This window comes from Molossus molossus, unplaced genomic scaffold (assembly GCF_014108415.1).
Source record: "Molossus molossus isolate mMolMol1 unplaced genomic scaffold, mMolMol1.p scaffold_m16_p_6, whole genome shotgun sequence".
Taxonomy (NCBI): domain Eukaryota; kingdom Metazoa; phylum Chordata; class Mammalia; order Chiroptera; family Molossidae; genus Molossus; species Molossus molossus.
In genome coordinates this window covers 13,412,646-13,431,206 of record NW_023425399.1, presented here as the reverse complement: position 1 = coordinate 13,431,206, position 18,561 = coordinate 13,412,646, and the positions used below count along the sequence as shown (strand labels likewise).

The following is an 18,561-nucleotide window of genomic DNA, read 5'->3' as shown; positions in this document are numbered from 1 at the left end:
GGGGAGGAACAGCTAAGAGGTGTGACGAGAGTGAGGAAAGCTTTAAATAATTGCTGTGCACGGTGGAGGGGCGAGCTGGCTGGAGCAACGCGGGTCCTCCTTCTGGAAACTGGTGAGGAGTCGGCCGGGAACAGAGAACCAGGATGTGAAGGCTCATCCCAACGCTTCTTTCTCCATCCTCTTGGTCACTGTTATTTTCCCAGTGCTGTTGTACCAGACTGATGACACGAATGTTGTTCCACAGTTCTGGAGATGGGAGTTTGGAGTGGCGGTGTTCCTTCTGGGGCCCTGGAAAGAATCTGCTTCCTTGACTTTTCTGGAAGTTACCTGCATTCCGTGGCTCATGGCCCCTTCTCTGTCTTCAAGGGGTGTTTTCTCTTTCAATCTGTCTCTCTCTCATGGGCATCTTTGGGGGAGGCGTCATTATTCTACCAGTCACCCACTGGGTGGGTCACTCCCTGAACTTTAGCAGCATCTACCTGCCTCTTTGGAAAACACGCATCAACACTCTCCCTGCAGCCTCCTCTCCACCAGCCTGCATGCCCAAGCATTCCACCGCAGCCGTTCTGCAACATCAGGACCTCCAAACCATCTGCCTCTCCTCTTACTCCCACCCAGGTGCCTCCCTGCCTTCCCCACCTCCCTCTGTCACTTGGATCCTATGACCTATGATCACTGTGTTGCCTCACCCCTCCGTCTTCCTGTCACCTCTCCTGGCCATCGCCCAATCCTAAATGATCAACCACCTTCCTCTTCCATGCTATCTGGGGAGACACTGCTGGACAAAACCGCACAACAATAACATGCAAATCTCCAGTGTGCAACACCAACTTCACCATGGAGGCCAAGAAAAGCCAGAGGAAGATTTCAAGCTTGGAGGTGGTCCAATCAGATTTATATTGTAGAAAAATAATCTCTGCAACAGTGTGAAGGATTCGAGGCAGGAAATAGAGAGATGAAGGAGTGCACTCTTTTCACACCAACACTACCCCTTATGCTCTATGGTTAGTTCACAGCTAGCATCCTCCTCTTCCTCTTCTCTAATATTCCTGCAGTTCATCCTATCACTTGCCTATGTATCTACCTCCTTGGCTAGAAAGGCAAGAAGTTTAAACAGAGGGTCAAACTTCAGGTTCAGTCCCTTCGCTGACAAGCTGTGTGAACTTGGACAAGTTACTCAACCTCTCTGCGCTTCCATTTCCCGATGCACTCAGGACACTCAACTAAAACAAGACTGAATGAATATTATCCGCGATCAATAGCATTACGATATTCATAAAAGGCGCCTTGCAAACTGTAAAGCATCCTATAAATAATACCTATTATCATTACCCCAGTTTATCGCTCCCCTGAGGGCAGGGCTCGTACCTTTCTTGTATTTGCAGCCATCCCTCCCAGGGCCTCGCACACTGAAAATACTCTATAAATGCCTTAAGAGATAAATAAAGCCATTGGATATCACATTAATGAACATTTAAAGAGGGAATAAAACATTACCAAGGCTGCCCTTGTAAAATCTTCTCCTTCTCTCTCCCATGGTGATCTTTGCTCTGATTTGATTTTCTCTCTTCTGAAAGATCCATCCTTACTACCCATAGGCAGAAATTAGTGTGTTCAGAAAGGTACCTGCCTCCTGGTGCCACCACCCAGGGGACCAAAGAGTGAAGTGTTACAGGCCCTGGTGAAACCTTCAGGTCTCAAGAGTTTGTTTCCAATACATTCAATGGGCTCATCCAGTGCCTCTTTGTCCGGAGAATTTGTTTTATGCTGCTCTTCTGAAATTATTGTCTCTACAGTATTCCCCCTTTCTCTGCAGGGGATACATTGCAAGACCCCCAACAAATGCCTGAAACCACAGATAGTGCTGAGAACTCTGGATAGACTCTGTCTCTTCCGATGCACACATACTTTTCACTTCAAGGAGACACTTTAAGGCTCCTCTTTGGCATACCTGAAATGCCAGCATCACTACCCTTGTGCGTTGGGGCCATCAATAAGTAAAAGAAGGGTGACTCGAACTCAAGCACAGTGATACCCTGACATTTGATCTGATGACCAAGGTGTCTACTGAGTGACTAATGGGCAGGGATGAAGGCATGATTCATGTCCTGGACCGGACGGAGAGGGACACACCAGATTTCATCACACTGCTCAGAAGGGCACACAATTTAAAACGTGTGAATTGCTCTGGCTGGTTTGGCTCAGCAGTTAGAGCATCAGCCCGCGGACCAGAGAGACCCGGGTTCGGTTCCCGCTAAGGGCATGTACCTCGGTTGCAGTTTGTCCCCAGCCCCGGTTGGGGTTGTGTGAGTGGCACCCGGTCAATGTGTGTCTCTCACATTGATGTTTCTCTCTATCTCTCTTCCTCCCTCTCTCCGTCTGCTCTGTCTGAAGATAAATGCAAAAATGTCCTAGGGTGAGGTTAAAATAAAAATAATTAAAAAAATTTTAAAATGCGTGAATTGTTTATTTCTGAAATCTTCCATTTAATATTTTCAGACCATGGTTGTCCGGGTACCTGAAACCACAGGAAGTGAAACCAGGAATTAGGGGTGACTACTGTACTTGGAGATCCCCGAAATGGGGCTTCCTCTCAGAACCATCTGGTCACCCAGGTCCCCGCAGACACCCCTCTTCCCAGCATAAGCAGGAGCAATCATGGCCCACACCACTCTCGCACATCTAGGCTTAGGCATTGACTTGGGATCACTGGTTAATTTTAAGAAACACTGAGGCACCTGGACCTGAAGGATAAGTTATTAGGGGAAAGAAAGAAGCAAACAGAATTAAATCAATCCCACCCCAGGAATAGACCTCAGGTAGCTTTGAGGCTTGGACCTACTGAGTGATGCTATGTCTAGAAAATTTTCTTCTGCGTCTCTCCAGGGTCACAGTCATTGCTCAGCAGGGCAAAAAAGCTGTATTTTACTGGTTATTGCCAGACTGTTCAAAATGGTTGGGGGAGAGGGGCACCCAGAAAGGATAACAACCCCCGAGAATGACAAAGGCTAACTTCTCTCATCCAGCAGCGGCGTCATCCAAAACTGAACATCCCCAGAGGGGAATTTAGGGGTCCTCAAAGCCTGTACATCTCTCTGGGAATGCCCCGTAACGTCTCATGCTTTGTGTAACTGGCTTCTTTCACTGAAAGTTAAGTCTTGAACAGAGGGACATAGAAACTGCCAAAGTAGGGGGTCTATCCCATCCCACACTGTTCCTCTTCCCACCTTCAGGAGCTGCCTCGATTCTCCAGTGCACCTCCATTTGGGGACTTCGACAGCCTCTGCTTTCTGAGAGTTAGCCAAAGTTGGTTTCTGAACCTTGTCATCCAATCCTGGGGGAACATGGAGATGGTATAAACATCCAGCAAAGAGGTTGACTCCTTACATACATCTGTCCCAAATGATCGGGGGGCTGTACTCCCCATTTTCTTCTGCAGCAGATATGCCAGAGTGGAGAACACATTCTCTCTCCCAGGTCCTCAGGGGCAGGACAGAAGATGCGTGTGGCGCTTCAGGCTCTGGCGATCTTTGCCTGCCTTGCAAAGTTCAGTCCTACTGCCAACGGCTCACATAGTGAGCCAGAAGAGAAACTCTCAGAAGTAGAACCATTTGCCAAGAGCAACTCATGGTCTTGAGCTACCCTTGAAGGAGTTGAGTCAACCCTACACCACTGAGATGTATTGCACTGAGAATTTCTGGAGGATAAGAAATGCAACTCTCACCCACAACTTGGGACAGTTATCTTGCCTGGAGTTCTTTCTCTCCACCTTGAGGGGTGTTACAAAATTCATTGAACTGTGTTTAATCTAAAATACGTGGAGGCAGATCTGCCCAAATCCCCAGCTCCACACTCCCCTTGCCCTGGTAGAGAGCCTACAACTCCCTAATGAACTCTGAGTTGAAGTCCAGCCCTTTCCCCAACAGAAGGCCTTCCGCTAAGGAGGCTGGGGGTCCCTGAGGCGTTCTGAAGACACTCCCCCTTAGGGTGCTGTATAAGAAAGAGTAGGCAAAATGACGTAAAAAACAACCCCAAAATCCCAGTGGCGCAGCACCATAATGTTTGTTTTTCACATCACTGTACAACACAGGTCATTTGGAGGTGTGGAAATTTCTACTATGTGCCTGTCATTAGGGACCCAAGTCCTTTCTACCTTGTGGCTACACCTTTATCTCAGTGTTTGGAGTTCTGTCCTTTCATCCAGTGGATGGTGAAAGAAAGAGTGTGGAGAATTACACAGGAAATGTTTGTGGGCCATGCAGGTTATTGCTTCTGCCCACATTCCATTGGTCAGAACTCAGTCATGTGATATCGCCTAATTGCAAGGGACCCTGGGAACTGTAGTTTTAGGTGCATGCCAGATAAAAAGGAAGAGGGCCTGGTAAACAAAGGAAGGCCACTGCCGCTTAGCATTTGTGCCATGGAGTAGGGTCTGCCTCCCCTAGGTGGTGAGTGCCTCAAAAATGGGAACTGCTTTCATATTTGCTTCTCGGACTCATGAACTGCAAGCTGCAAACACAGGCTGAGTGGTCCAGACGGTGGCGTGCCAGAAGTGGAGGTCCCGACTGAGCACACCACCCACCATGCTGCCAGGCATCTGGCAAAGACAGGCAGATCATGACACAGGCCACCAGATAGGAGCCTGACCAAGAGGGCTTAGGGTAGGGAAGGAAAAAGAACCTAGAAGAACCCAAGGCCAAGGAAACAGCCCTCAATTGGAGCATGGAGGGCTCTGGGAAGGGCAACAATCCCGCTTGGACTTAGAGTTTATAAAGGACTGTCCCATTCAATGTATTAACCCTTGCCACAAAGAGGTCAGGCCTTATGTACCTAATTCATAGAAATGGGAATCGAGGGATTTTCCCCCTAGTCAACCAGCACTAGAACCCAAGCCTCCTGCCTAAGGAACTACATGAACCTACCAGACTATCCATTACTAATCCATGAACATTCAAGGACACACCGTGCCTGGCAGCAGGGTGGGTGGTGTGCTCAGTGAGGACCTCTGGGACCTGGAAGCCCCCGCCTCCCTCGAAGGGCTCTGTGCTGTCTTCTGCCCTAGGGAGCGAGGTGACCACGTACACCTGGCAATGAGTTATATCACCCAGACGAGTCTGAGGGATCTGCCTCTTATTTCCAAAAACATTGTATGTCATCGGCCATATTTAAAAATCAACAGATTTCACATAAAATTCTGGAGTCCTGGCTTTTCATTTTTTAAAAGTCAAGAGGTCCAGCCATCGTGGGTCCAATTCCCACAAGGTGACAGTCATTCAGGACTGAGCATCTGTCCCCATAGACAGGACATGTGTCCTCCAGGTCCCCACAACCTCACCTTCCTATTTTTCTTCTTTCTGAACCATGTCACTCATGTAACCCTCCCCCTGGCCCTTGTAGGCATTTGAGTTTGCGATTTCTGTCCTGTGCATTCTCAAGTCTTCGACCACTTACTCCCTGCCCAGTCAATCTGCCAGCAGGTGTTTGCCGAGTGCTGTTCTGGTCCAAGCTGGTGCTGGACAGTGGGGATAAAACTAGACACAGTCCTGTCCTCCGAGAGCTCCTAGTCCGGAGAGAAAGACAGATACAGAAACACATCGTGGCCAGTGTGGGACGTTCTGTAGATCCCAGATTTGCAAGTTCATGCAGATGCCATCAGTGCCTGACCCACATCCCCTTGGCTCTCATCATTCCTGTGCCAGGTGATGGTTTCTACCGTCAGCACGTACCACTCTCTCTTGAGTGTCTCCATGTGCAGGCTAGAAATGCTAGGGAACAGATGTCCCCAGGTGTCAACCAACAAGTAACCTTCAGGTGGAAAAACTGTGATTCGTGTTCTATGCGGTCTACCAGATGTCCCCTGTGGCCAGTCGCAGTAACCTGCCCAATAAGGCATTCTATACTTTCCCTTCCATGCCACTTCTCCTGTCCCCCAACCCCCTTTCATTTCTCCTTCAGTTCACCTCCCAGGGAAACCATTTGCATTCACAACTTTGTCTGCTTCTGGGGGAGCCCAATCAGAGGCACGCACCAGTAAACAAATGGGGTGCACAGCCCTTCCAGCCCTTCGGAGTCTGTTTCCTTCAAATGGAAACTTGCTGTTAATTAGCCTGGAATGGGTCAGGGGATTCGCCCCAACAATTCACCAGCTTTTCTTAACAAACAATCACCATACTAATCAGACTAAAATGAAGTATCACAAGCATATCACATCAAACATACCAATATAAAATAAGAAATAAATAAAACCATCAACGTGATCGTGAAAATGCTGCCTGAGCCGGTGCAGAGGGCGTGTGTGTCAGCACTTGGGGCTGTGTTGTCTCTTGGTGGCCCTGCCGCACACAGAGCCAGCTCATTCAGTCCCTCTGGAGGGGCTGGGCCCACAGCTGCAGAGACTTTCCTTTCAATTAATGCCTTTGCTGGTGCTTTTTGAAAGAAAGCAAGCCAGTGAAAATTAGGAAACAGATCAGAACCCAGGGGTGAATGGTGTTTGGGAATCTTCATCCCAGAAACTTTCCGCCTGTTACTTCGTCAGTTCCTCCTGCCTGACCTGTGCGGGAGACAGTATCATCTTCCCCCTTGCGGAGGGCAACGGGACTCAGGAGAGTCAGGTGGCCTGTCCAAGATCACATGTCCCAAATCCATGTGACTTCAAGCCCTCACATTGCCTTCTCCTCAAGCTGTATGTGTGTCTGTAGACTGGACTCAGGAGGAAGAGCATGAAAACCAAACCCTGGGCCCAGCCAGTGTGGCTCAGTTGGTTGGGCATCATTCTGTGCACCAAAAGGTTGCTGGTTCGATTCCTGGTCAGGGCACATGCCCGGGTTGCAGGCTTGATCCCCAGTAGGGGGCATACAGGAGGCAGCCAATGGATGTTTCTCTCTCATCGATGTTTCTCTCTCTCTCCCCCCTCCCTTGCTCTCTCTGAAATGAATTTAAAAAGACATACATAAAAAAAACAAAAACAAAAACAAACCTTGGGTCTTAGAGGAGCCACTGTAGGAATGGGCATTCAAACTGCAGGCTGCTGCTTCCCTTTGTTCAAGGCACCCAGAGAACAAAAATTTGAAGCATAAGAAACAAAGATAAATCTTTTTTTTTTTTTTTTTTTTTTTTTTTTTTTAGATCATCAGCAAGGGATCAAGGATGCTCAGAAACATCTATGGAGCTGTTTTTAAAAAGTTATTTTTTTTTTAATCTGATAGAAGCTGTGTACTAATTGTTTGGACAGACAAAAACAAAATCTCTTTCTGTAATCTCATCATGTGCTCACAAGTAGGTGAGGCCAAAAATATAGGGGTCCCACCTCTTTGGGTGATGTAAAGACTCAGTGGCAACACACAAGCACCAGCACAGGGCCAGGCACTTAGCAATGGCTCAATGCATGTCTGCTCACTCCTCCCCCCTCCCCCCGTCCTAGTGAGGGAGAGGCCCCCGCATTGACTTTTCCTTGCTAATGTCTGCCTTCCAGGATTCCATACTGCCTGCTTCTCTCAAGAAGCTAAACCAATATTTCCAACCCATCAACACTTAAACACGAGGCCAATTTGCCCAGTACACTGTCTATTTATTTTCCAGGCTGCAATCTTTATGGTGCATATTCCTGAGGCAGTTAATTTGCTCTTGAATACATCTCTTTGTGCATTGGTTACCCATTTCATTAGCTGCGATATTGAGACTGGCTGGGACATGTGTGGGATTTTTCACTGAGTGAAAGGAGCATTTTAATAAGCCCCATCATCACTGGCTTTATGGTGCTATTTGATGAGCAACAAATGTATTCATTTGGCAGCTGCATTCCTTAATCAGGTATTCACTGGGTAACAGCATATATAAATATGGAAAAACAGAATTTGGGGAGCTGAGTGCAGCCATTTTCCGCGGGGATTGGGGCATTGTCTGTATTCCCCATCAGACTGCAGGCAAGGGCCCCTTCTGCGGGACGTGGCGTTCTGGATGTAAGCATGCGGCACCCAGATATGGCATTAGCGTCATCTATCAAGAGCAATCCTCCTCCACCAAGGGGCCAGACACTCCAGGGGACCCTGTCCCCTCTTCCATATCAAACAAGACCTCAACATTCCGGGAGTTTTTTGACCAATGGTACTAAACCTTTCCTGTGATTTTCCATTTCATTCGCCTCCATTTAGTGATAAAAATTACTAATGTATGTTAGCTCTTTTTTAACAGTTTTATTGAGGTATAAGCTGACTTAAAATTGTATAGGTTGCAGCCACGATGGAAAACAATATTGTGTTTCCTCAAAAAATTAAAAATGGAACTGCCACTGACTCAGTGATCCCACTTCTCAAATATATCCTAAGACGCCTGAAACACCAATCAGAAAGAATACATGACCCCATGTTCATAGAAGCACTATCTACAGTCAGGAAGATTGGAAACAGCCCAAGTGCCCATCAGTAGAGTGGATAAAAAGCTGTGGTACATTTACACAGTGGAACACTATGCAGCTGTAAAAAAGAAAAGTTCTCTTACCCTTTGAGACGACATGGAGGGACCTGGAGAGTATTATGCTGAGCAAAATAAGCCAGTCAGAGAAAGACAAATACCACATGATCCCACTTGTTTATGGAATACAATGAACAAAATAAGCTGACAAACAAAATAGATCCAGAGACATGGAAGTAGGGAACAGACTGATAAACCTCAGAGGGAAGGGAAATGGGGTGGGGGGTGGGGGAAGAGATAAACCAAAGAACTTACATGCATATATTTATAACCAATGGACACAGACAACAGTGTGGGGAAGGCAGGAGTGGGGTGAGAGCGGGGAGGAGGGGGTCAATGGGGAAAAAAGACAGTACATCTTACTTTCAACAGTAAAGATAAAAAAATAAAACTGTACATGTTTAAGGTATACAACCTGATGTCTTAATATATGCAGATACTGTGAAATGATCACCACAATCAAGCTAATTAACATGTCCATAAACTCACAGTTTCTTTTTTTTTTCATGTGATGAGAACACTTAAGATCTACTCTCTAAACAAATTTCAAGCATAAAATACACAAGTCATCGTGTTATACAGTATCAGATCTCCAGAACTTAGTCATCTCGTATAACTGAAACTTTGTACCCTTTGGCCATCTCCCCATTTTCCCCTTCCCCCAGCCCTTGGCAACCACCATTCAACTCCCTTCTTCTGAGTTTGGCTATTTTAGATTCTACATAGAAGTCAGGTCATGCCGTTTTTGTCTCTGTCTGGCTTATTTCACTTAGCACAGTGTCCTCCAGGTTCATCCGTGACATTATAAATGAGAGGATTTCCTTCTTCTTTAAGGCTGAATAATATTCCATTGCATATCACCACCTCTTCTCTATCCATTCATCTTTTGACACACACCTAGGTTGTTTCCGTGTCTTGACTACTGTGAATAATAACGCAAGGAGCCTGGGAGTGCAGATCTCTCTTCCAGATCCTGGTATCGGTTCCTCAGGAGACATGGCCAGAAGGAGGATTGCTGGGTCCTATGGTAGTTCTGTTTTTAATTTTTTAAAGCCTTTGGAGAAGCCGCCATACTGTTTTCCATAGTGGCTGTACTAATTCACATTCCCACCAACAGTACACAAGTGTCCCCTTTTTTCCTCATCCTTGCCAACACTTATTATTTATTCTTTTTGATAAAAGCCCTTCTAACAGGGGTGAGGCATGTTTGTAGAAATTTCTTAGCACTGGTTAGAGAAAGGATGACTCAGCTACTTAGGGGCCTGTTCTGCGCCCAGTCACTTCCAGGCTGTAAGAGCAAACTTTAGATGTGCCAACAGAAGGGGGTTTGGCGATAAGCAGACCTCCGGCCCCCTACAGGCCAGCGGTGGCTATTCTGGGACGATGCCTCTACTCGGTGAACCCTGAGGGAAGAACGGAACAAAGAAAGGAGAACATCCAAGTAGAAAACAAGCAGATGGAGGAAACCCAGCCCAGCTGCTGGCAGCCGTGAGCGAGGAACAGTTATCTCGGTTTAGAAAGGAGAATGTCTGAAGGACTTGGCCAAGATCATAATTAAAGGAGAAAATGCATTTAATGTTGTGAAAAGAACATAGGTTTTTGTTGTTGTTGTTGTTGTTGTTGTTTTCCTCATATCTGGAACTACCTGAACCTTTCCTGATGGTCACTGTCAAAACAGGTCCTGGATCAGGGAGAGGTAGGCTGGGACCTCTAACATGCAGAGAGCAGGGAGGCCCAAGGTCATAGCCAAAGGGACATGGTGGACTCAGGTGTGGATAGTTTCGTCCCAAATGGAGGGCACCCAGATGAGGGTCCAGACACCAGGAGATGGCAAAGCAATCCTGGGAGGCTAGGGGTGTGGTCCTTGCTTCAAAGAGCAGCGGCTAGGAGTCCGGAGGTATCCGTGCTGGGTGACAGACCAGGAGCAAGTGCCCCTCACCAGCCTCCTGCATCTGCTCCAGGTAGCTCTACTTGCGACACACTTCACAGGTGACAGCTTTCCTGGCCGCCTCAACCACCGACATCTCCTTATTGGCAGGAACCATACCATGCTGGGTGTGAAAAATGAAACAGAAAGGGAAGAGCCTGCCTTTCAGGTCGGCTGTTGGGGAGGAGAAAGATCACTCTGGAACAAAAGACAGACTAGAGCTTTGCAGCTCCAAGTCTTGCTGCTCCCAGGACCAGCAGCATGGACACCACCTGGAGCTTGGTTCAAAGGCAGCACCTCGGGCTCCTCCCAGACCTCCCGGATCGAGATCTGCATGTTAACAAGATCCCCAAGTGACATACGTGATCCTTGTCATTTGAGAAGCAACCAGCTGGAGAGCTGAACTTGGATCTTTGGGACTCTAAACTCCATCCTCTTTGAATTCCCTCATTTCCATGGCCCTCTGAAAGTCCTACAGCATTCCGACACAGTCTCTCTTCACGCTTCTCCAGCCTGAATTGAGTTGAGCAAGGGAGGAAGGGAACACTGTAAGGGAAACTAGAAGTCATTAATAGAGTGCCTACTCGGAGCCATTCACAAAGCTGGAAGCTGTCGCATGCATTCTCTTATTAAGTCACCAACGCAAGCACCGAAGGTGAAAGAATAATGAGCACCATTTGCCAGATGGAGTGAAACTGAGAATAGTTGAGTAACTTGACTGAGTTCTCACAATTTGAACTTATTGAGCTGCAAGAAACAGAAAGACCCCATGCTAACTCAATCAAAGAAAATAGATTACCCAGAGTCCCAAGATAGGAAACACAAGACCAAATCTTTTGGAGCCTGAAAGCGAACACCTGTTGAGAATCAAGGTCTCGGTCTTTGTTTCCTGGAAATCCATCTCGACCTTGAGATGGGGATTCTTGGACAAGTGACTTATTGAGGGAGTCCCTTAAGAGAAAGGGGCAGAGGGAAGCAGGACAAGGTGGGGGGCAGGGGGCAAGGAAGAAGAAAGCTAAGCAAGGATGTCACCTCAGGTGGAGACGGAGAACATGATGGAACGTGATCAAGAGAACTAGGGAATGCTCATGTTCTTCTACGAAAAGTTATAAGCGGGGCAGGCTGTGCTGGAAATTCCTAGTTCTGCTCACTAGCTGGAATGCATGTTCCTCTGACTCCAAAATCTATGTTCCTCCCACATTCCTCCCCCACCCTAGTGTGGCCTCCCAAAAAGATGAGTTTCAACATGGAGCTGAGGACAGAGCCTGTGCGAGTGGAAGGCTTTAATAGGTCCCCTCCTTGCTCGGCTCCAGAGACCTTCACACTTTATATTAAAGCAGGTTAAGTTTAGCTAAAGTCACAAACAAATGCCAAAATGTAGCAATCCACATAAATATCCCTGACTAGGGGACAGATTTTTTTCCATGTTCCTTCCTTGAGATGCATGGATCCACCCTCCTTGTCATCATACGTGTCCACCTAGCATCATATGCCGTCATCTGCTCTTCAAGATCCTTTGATTGGCAGAGCCAAGAGATGAAAGGAGCCTTGGTTCCCAAGACATCCTGTGGAAGGTCACCCATCAAGTGCCCAAATGTACAGTGTTATAAGCAAAAAACAAAACATTTATTGTCAAAAAGCCACTGAGATTTTGGAGATGTTTGTTACAGCAACCAACACGAATTATGCTGACTGATATAAGTAATAATCATAAATTTAAAAAACGGAGGCTCCAAGAGCCAAGGTTCATATTGCAGTTGTCTCATGTTGAATTCGGGGCTCCTTCCCCCGTGGCACCCTGCAGGTAGTCCTGGTTCAGGCTCTAGCTCTCTGTGAGCCTCAGGGGAAGTCACTTCCCCTCCCTAGGCCTCAGTTTTCCCATCTGCAGAATGAGAACCCTGTCCTGGGTAGTGGCATGGGGCACTCTGTAGGTAAGTCTTACTGCTGCCCTGCAGCCCAAACGCATCACTCCATTGGGACCTCATGCAGAGTCACCACCCACAATCCTTGGGCCAGTGAGTCGTTCATTGCAAGATGAGGGTCATCAGTGCAAGAAAAGGGTCAAAACTTTTTTCTCCCCCAAAAGTCATTCCAGTTGGTTATATAACCATCTACATTTAGAATGCCTTTACAGTAACCATGGCAACCACGGCATATATGCAGTTCAAACTTTGTTCTAAATCTGCTGATAAGGATTTTTAAAAATGGCTCCTTATTTGGACCTTAGAGGGCCGGGCATGGTTCTGTTCCCTCCTCTGTGGAGCTCGGCTTGGCTGATGGCCATGAGGAGCCAAGGCAAAAGGGGGAGAGCTTTCCTGGTGGAGGTGAGCAACATCTAAGTGAATTTTGCCAGATTACTGGGGTTTTCCAGGCACAGGAGAGAGAGAGGGAACTCCTGCTGGGAGACAGAGCATGTGCAAAAAGCGGGGTGAAACAGGAAACAAGCAGATGGGTGTTTCCAGGTCTAAGTGTGGGAAGGGGGACAGTAGCAGGTGAGAGGCTGGGGAGGTAGTCGAGGTAACCGGGTGAGTGTAACAGAGGATCCAGTACAAAGACGAGCAGGGTGAAGGAAACACAACGTGCTCAGGATGAGAAACGGCGGCACCATTACCAGCCCGTGGCCTGCGGGGAAGGAAGCTGCACAGAACCTGAGAGCTGGGTGCAGAGCCGCAGCCTTCAGTAAGGACACAGCCAATAACCAGTGACCTGGGGGAAGAAATACCCCAGCTGCATCTTCCTCCCTCCCTCCGGTCTCCGGCCAGGCCCCCCAGGGGCCCAGTCCAACCTGCAGGCAGAGAACAGAAGAGCCATTTGATGAAGTCGGCAGCGATCGGCCTGCAGCAGGCAGAGGAGGGTGGAGGCGGCAGAGGGGGGATCCGGAGGGGTAACCGGAAGGTGTCCGGCACACCTGCAGTAAGGGCAGGTGTAGTCTGTGTGATTGTTCAAAGCCTATCTGTCCCATCCAACCTTGAACTCCATGAGGGCAAGGACTGGTCACCGCTTTATTCCTAGCAGCTGGCGAAGCACCCACACGTAGAAGGCACCCACTAAATATTCACTGGAAATGAATGAATGAATGAAAATAGGTGGTTGAGCAAGTGAACATACTCCTCAGTATTGAAGAGCAGACACTCACAGAGGGAAGGCCTCAGGGTTACTCAGGACTGGCCATTCCTCTTCAGACCCAGACAGCTGATGAATGGTCATCACTGAGCATCAGCCATGACCTCCAGCCCCTTGTCGCCCAGCCTGGGGCTCAGCCTGGTCCAGGGGCGGGGCCTGGAAGAGATGCCCTGACATACTCTATCTTCCCCATAGACTCAGAGCTGGACCCCACTGTGCATACCCCCAGACTCGGTGTGGGACCCCAGGGAGCCCCAGCCCTGCTGTCCACCAACTCCTCTGGTGGGTCCTGCCCGGCCCTCACCACATCTAACCCCTGCACGTGAAGACCAGCCTGATCATCCTGAGGTCCCCGTGCCTCCTCCTATCGTGTGGTTAGGATCATGAACTGCCTGCCACTCAGTCCTGCGCCAGATTACACCCCACCCACCCACCACACCTGGCCCAGTCCCACCAGCTTCCCTCTCAGGGGCTGCTAAAGTCCCAGCATTGCAGCTGGTAATGTCTGCATAGCATCCAAAAAATCATGTGCCTGGGGAGAAGGGGGCATCCAGGGTCTGTAGGCTTTGAACCTGCGACAGGGACCAGGCCAATCAAGTCTGGCTCTGCCTTCCTGTCACCTCCCTCTACATGGAGAAGGAGACCAAGTCTGCTGTGTGCAGATGTAAAAGTTGCTCACCGAACAAAGGTGCCTAGCTGAGTCGAACAGTGAGGGTTGAAATACAGCCCGTGCTCCACTGGCCAAGCGGCGCACCGGCCACGAGCTGGGGCTGCCCAAAGGAAGGACCACCTTTTTCTAATCTGAACAAAGATGCCTACGGGCTAGCAGGCTTCCCCGACAGAGAGCCTACACAACACCTGGGCAAAGGAGCTATACCCAACACAACCGGGGCCTGGAATATTCTCTTCTATCTCTGAATTTCAGGAAATCAGATGGCTTCGAGGCCAGCCCTCCGTGTGGAAATTCATTACACCCCCAAAAAAGACCCGGAGTAACAAAAGATATCACTGCAATTACATTTATCAAAAAAGCGTGGCAATCAATGTCTCATGCACAGACCGCGTTTCAAATGCCCTTAATCAATGGCTGTGCTAATTACACATTTATTGCAATTAATTTTGTTTCAATTATGCCTTAATTACTAACCTTGAGTGAGATTGGGCAGCTCAGTGAATTCATGTCACCACACAGTGAGGACCCAGAGATAAGCTGCCGTCCTTCCACTGAAAGATGCTGCTCCATTAAAAGTTGGTTTATTGGATCAAGGCCTTTTTTGGAGAGGAGAGGGTTGGCTTCTCCAGGGAGGCCATTCATAACGGGAGTCGGAAATTGAATGCAGGAATGGAGGCAGCTGCGCTCACTGATTAACTGGAGCTGGTATTTCATTTGCTTCTTATTGACGCCGATTCCTCCCTGGTTCATTAGCTGTGGTCAGAGTCTAAATGCCTTCAGAGTTCATGCTTTTGTGATGTTCCTGCCTCTGATTTGGTCCTACCTGTTCCTTATCTTCCCTGGAAAGAGAGCTCTTTCCCAGCCCCTCCTCGTGCCCAAAGGGCTCAGCTCTGCTTTTCTCCGGCAAGGCCTGAGCCCCTTGGCATCAACGGCCTGCCCGTCGGGACTCCCAAGGAGAGTGCCATTTCAACAACCCAGGCAGAGGGTGTTGGCAGAGAACCTGCCCTGTGCCAAAGCAAGAGCAGTGTGCCCAGTAGACAGAACTCAGGCTCTGGAATCCCTCGGTCCTGAGTTCAAGTCCCACTTCTGATACTTCCTAGCTCTGTGGTCTTTGGGCAAACCATTTAATCTCCCTGAGTCAAGTAAATTAAAAACAAGAGCCCAACCCTGGCAGGAGCTCAAAAAAGGGTCAAGAGCTTTCTTTTTTTTTTTTTTTTTATCCTCACCTGAGGACATTTTTTGTTCAGATAGAGTGGGAGGAAGAGAGAGAGAGAAACATCGATGTGAAAGGGACACATCGAGCAGTTGCCACCCGCCCGACCCAACAACCAGGGCTGGGGACAAACTGCAACCGAGGTACGTGCCCTTAGCGGGAACCGAACCCGGGTCTCTCTGGACTGCAGGCCGACGCTCTAACCGCTGAGTCAAACTGGCCAGGGCGGGGTCAAGCACTTTCCACAATAAACCCTTCTCTGCGGCTTACAGCAAGCCTGCCTCCAGGAGGTGTCCTGACTTCTAGGAGAGCCGATCTTAATGTAAACCATCTTCTCAATGAGCTCAGGAGAAAGGAACTGTACACATCTGCTACTCCATACCTTCACCTTAAAGATGGGGGAACCGAGGCAAGAACGGGGGAGCCTGAAGGCACATGATGAGTTGGTGCAAGAATTAGACTAACACCGAGTCACCTGAGTGCCAACTCTTTCCTGTCGCATCACAAAGCAACCTCTTTCAAAAGCTACTTGTCAGTATCTGATAAAGACTGTAGATATAGAAATGTTCCACAGACGTGCTCAAGGATGGAGGTATAGAGATCTTCACTGCAGAACTATTTGTCATCAGAAGAAAGGTATTAACAACCTAAATATCCCTCACTAGAGAAACACAGTGGCAAACTGTGATGGATTTATAGGCTGGAATACTATACAGCCATTAAAATGGATGCATTTGATCAATACTATCAGCATGGATAAATTTCTGAACTGTTTGAATTTTAAAAAGCAATCTGCAGAATATTTACAGCATGATATCACTTATGTTAATTTTTAAATTCACATAGGCAAAGAAAGAGATTATAAATACATCCATATGTAAATGAGGTATTAAAACACGAGCAGGAGGAATATATCAACTGGGTGACTACCTGGAGGAGAGAGAATAGGACTGAGAGGGGCCCCAAGAGGCATTTACAGTAGTAAATGCAGCATTTCACTTATTTTTTTAAAGAAATATTTAAAGCAAATATGATTTATGTGTTTGTTTGGGGTGGTAGATGCTCGGCTTTTCTACTTTCCAAATTCCTTGTTCCATTTAAAATATTTCATCATTACCATGAAAAAGTACAGCAGTTAAGCTTGATAATCATCATTCACTAAGAACATAGACACTTCACTCCAAGGTCATTCTAGGTTAACACTCTCTGGTGCCACCAGAAATAGGGAGACCACACACCCCCAGATTACTAGACCTCAAGCAGAGCTTGGAGGACATTAGTAGGTACTCAATAAATATTAATTAAATGAGTTGATTCATCGGATGCTCAATAAATGCATTTTCTCTCCTTTGCTTATACTCTCAGGAAAACCACGAAACGAAGTAACGTGAGACATGAAGACTGATGACGAACCCATCGCAGCTGCCAAGGGCCCAGCCTCTCAGAGCAGGGTGATGGCGGCTGGGACGAGGGCAACAGTCGTGGAAACAGGGAGAAGTGGACATTATTTCAAATGTAATTCGGGGATGAAATTACCGTGCTGACCTGGGGAATGAGGCGGAAGATCACATATAATCCTGGCTTCACTGCTCCCTGGGAGAAGACCCGGCTGGAGGAGGGATCGTGAGTTCCATCCTGGACACAGGCATTTAAGGTGCAACCCAACCTTCAAAGGGAGTGAGCACCTTTCAGTACCCCCTCCAATGCCAATGAAACCTCTTCCTGGGGTTCTGCATGAGGGGCTCAGCTCGACACCAGGGCAGTGGGCCCCAGAGGGTTTTCAGGGAGGATCCAGTGATTCGGACGTTAGTTTGGGGGCTCGCGGGTGGGCTTTGGAGCAGCAGTTTGGCCTGAGCCCAGCAGGACAGCCGTGGTCCTCACTTTTGCATGGTCAAAACTTCTGACCATTCAAACGATCTGGGTAAGAGTGTTCCCCACCCCCACCGTGAGGCTTCCTCCCGACTGGATATAAAGTGGACCCATGCCTACAGCCTGTCCTACACCTGGAGCCAGCAGCTGGGGCTACTTACATAGAAATACGAAAGGGTTCCTGGCCCCCAAGTTCCTGGGGAAATGCTTTGCTTTGGTAGCGCGCTGGCGTGCGTCCAACAGTCAACGTCCGCCTTCGTAACCCTGAAAAGGAAACAGGAAAAAAAGCATTCTGTGAGGGGAAGATTTTACAGTGCCAGGGAAAATTATGCAAAGAAAATCATGAACCTAATCAAAATCTTTGTGGGTCATGCTGGAACGGCCTTTTCTTAAAACATTCGTCTTGCTCTTGGGTCTCGTTCCTTTTTTTTCTGTCCTGAAGAGTGTGGAAATTCTGGCTTTTTCCAGATGGGCTCGCTGACTCTGGGTACAGCAAAGGCTGCACACAGTTGGTTTTCTTTCGGCTTTTCCTAACTTTCATTTATTTTTCTTCCGTCCTCACCCTGGCCTTGGGCCAGTGCTTTGGGGTCGAATAAATTTAAATGTCATTACTGATCGTGCGAGAAGCCCAGCCCAGTGTTCAGCCATATCACATAGTGAAGCTTTCACAAAGGGGCCAGGGCCACAGGTTAAAGGCCTTCAATAGCCCCCCTCACACTTATCCAAAAATCCTTCGGGCACCGGTGCATCAAGTCCCAGTTCAAGTTCAAGTCTGTGCAACTCTAGGGTATCGCCAATTATCTCAACGACCCTTGCAAACCGCTCAGAAATTTCTCAAAACAAATCAGATTTTCATTCAGTGCCCAATTAAATATAAGTACATAGCACACAAGACGCTGAAGCAGGGCTTCTTAACCTGGGTTCTGCAAGGCTATGGATAGAATTCAGGGGTCTATTAACTTGAGTAGGAAAAACAGTGACATCATTTTTTTTTTTTTTCACTACTCTCTGACTGAAATTTAGCATTTTCTTCCACTATGAATATAGGCAACAAACTACAGTAGAATTAGCAGGACCTTGGCTTTTACCAACAAAATCCATGGATGTTTTCATACCACCTAACTGTTGCTGTATTTGTCAGATATATTGAAATATTTATATTCAACATTACTTTGAAATCACAGTATTTATAAAACCCTCCCCTAGATTGATAGAGTGTTAACAAAGAAGCGTATTTATCATAATACCGCAAAACTGTTTTCCTAACATCTGAACAACTATATTTCA

General features: G+C 47.7%; 1 long non-coding RNA gene across 1 annotated transcript; it reads right to left on the bottom strand.

The window, feature by feature from the left end:
• Nucleotides 1–2,473: 2,473 nt before the first annotated feature.
• Nucleotides 2,474–8,526, bottom strand: LOC118618093. Its single transcript, XR_004956999.1, has 3 exons — nt 8,497–8,526; nt 3,228–3,334; nt 2,474–2,518 (listed from the first exon to the last, which is right to left on the bottom strand). It is a non-coding gene; the product is annotated as an uncharacterized LOC118618093 (long non-coding RNA).
• Between the last annotated feature and the right edge of the window lie 10,035 nt (nt 8,527–18,561).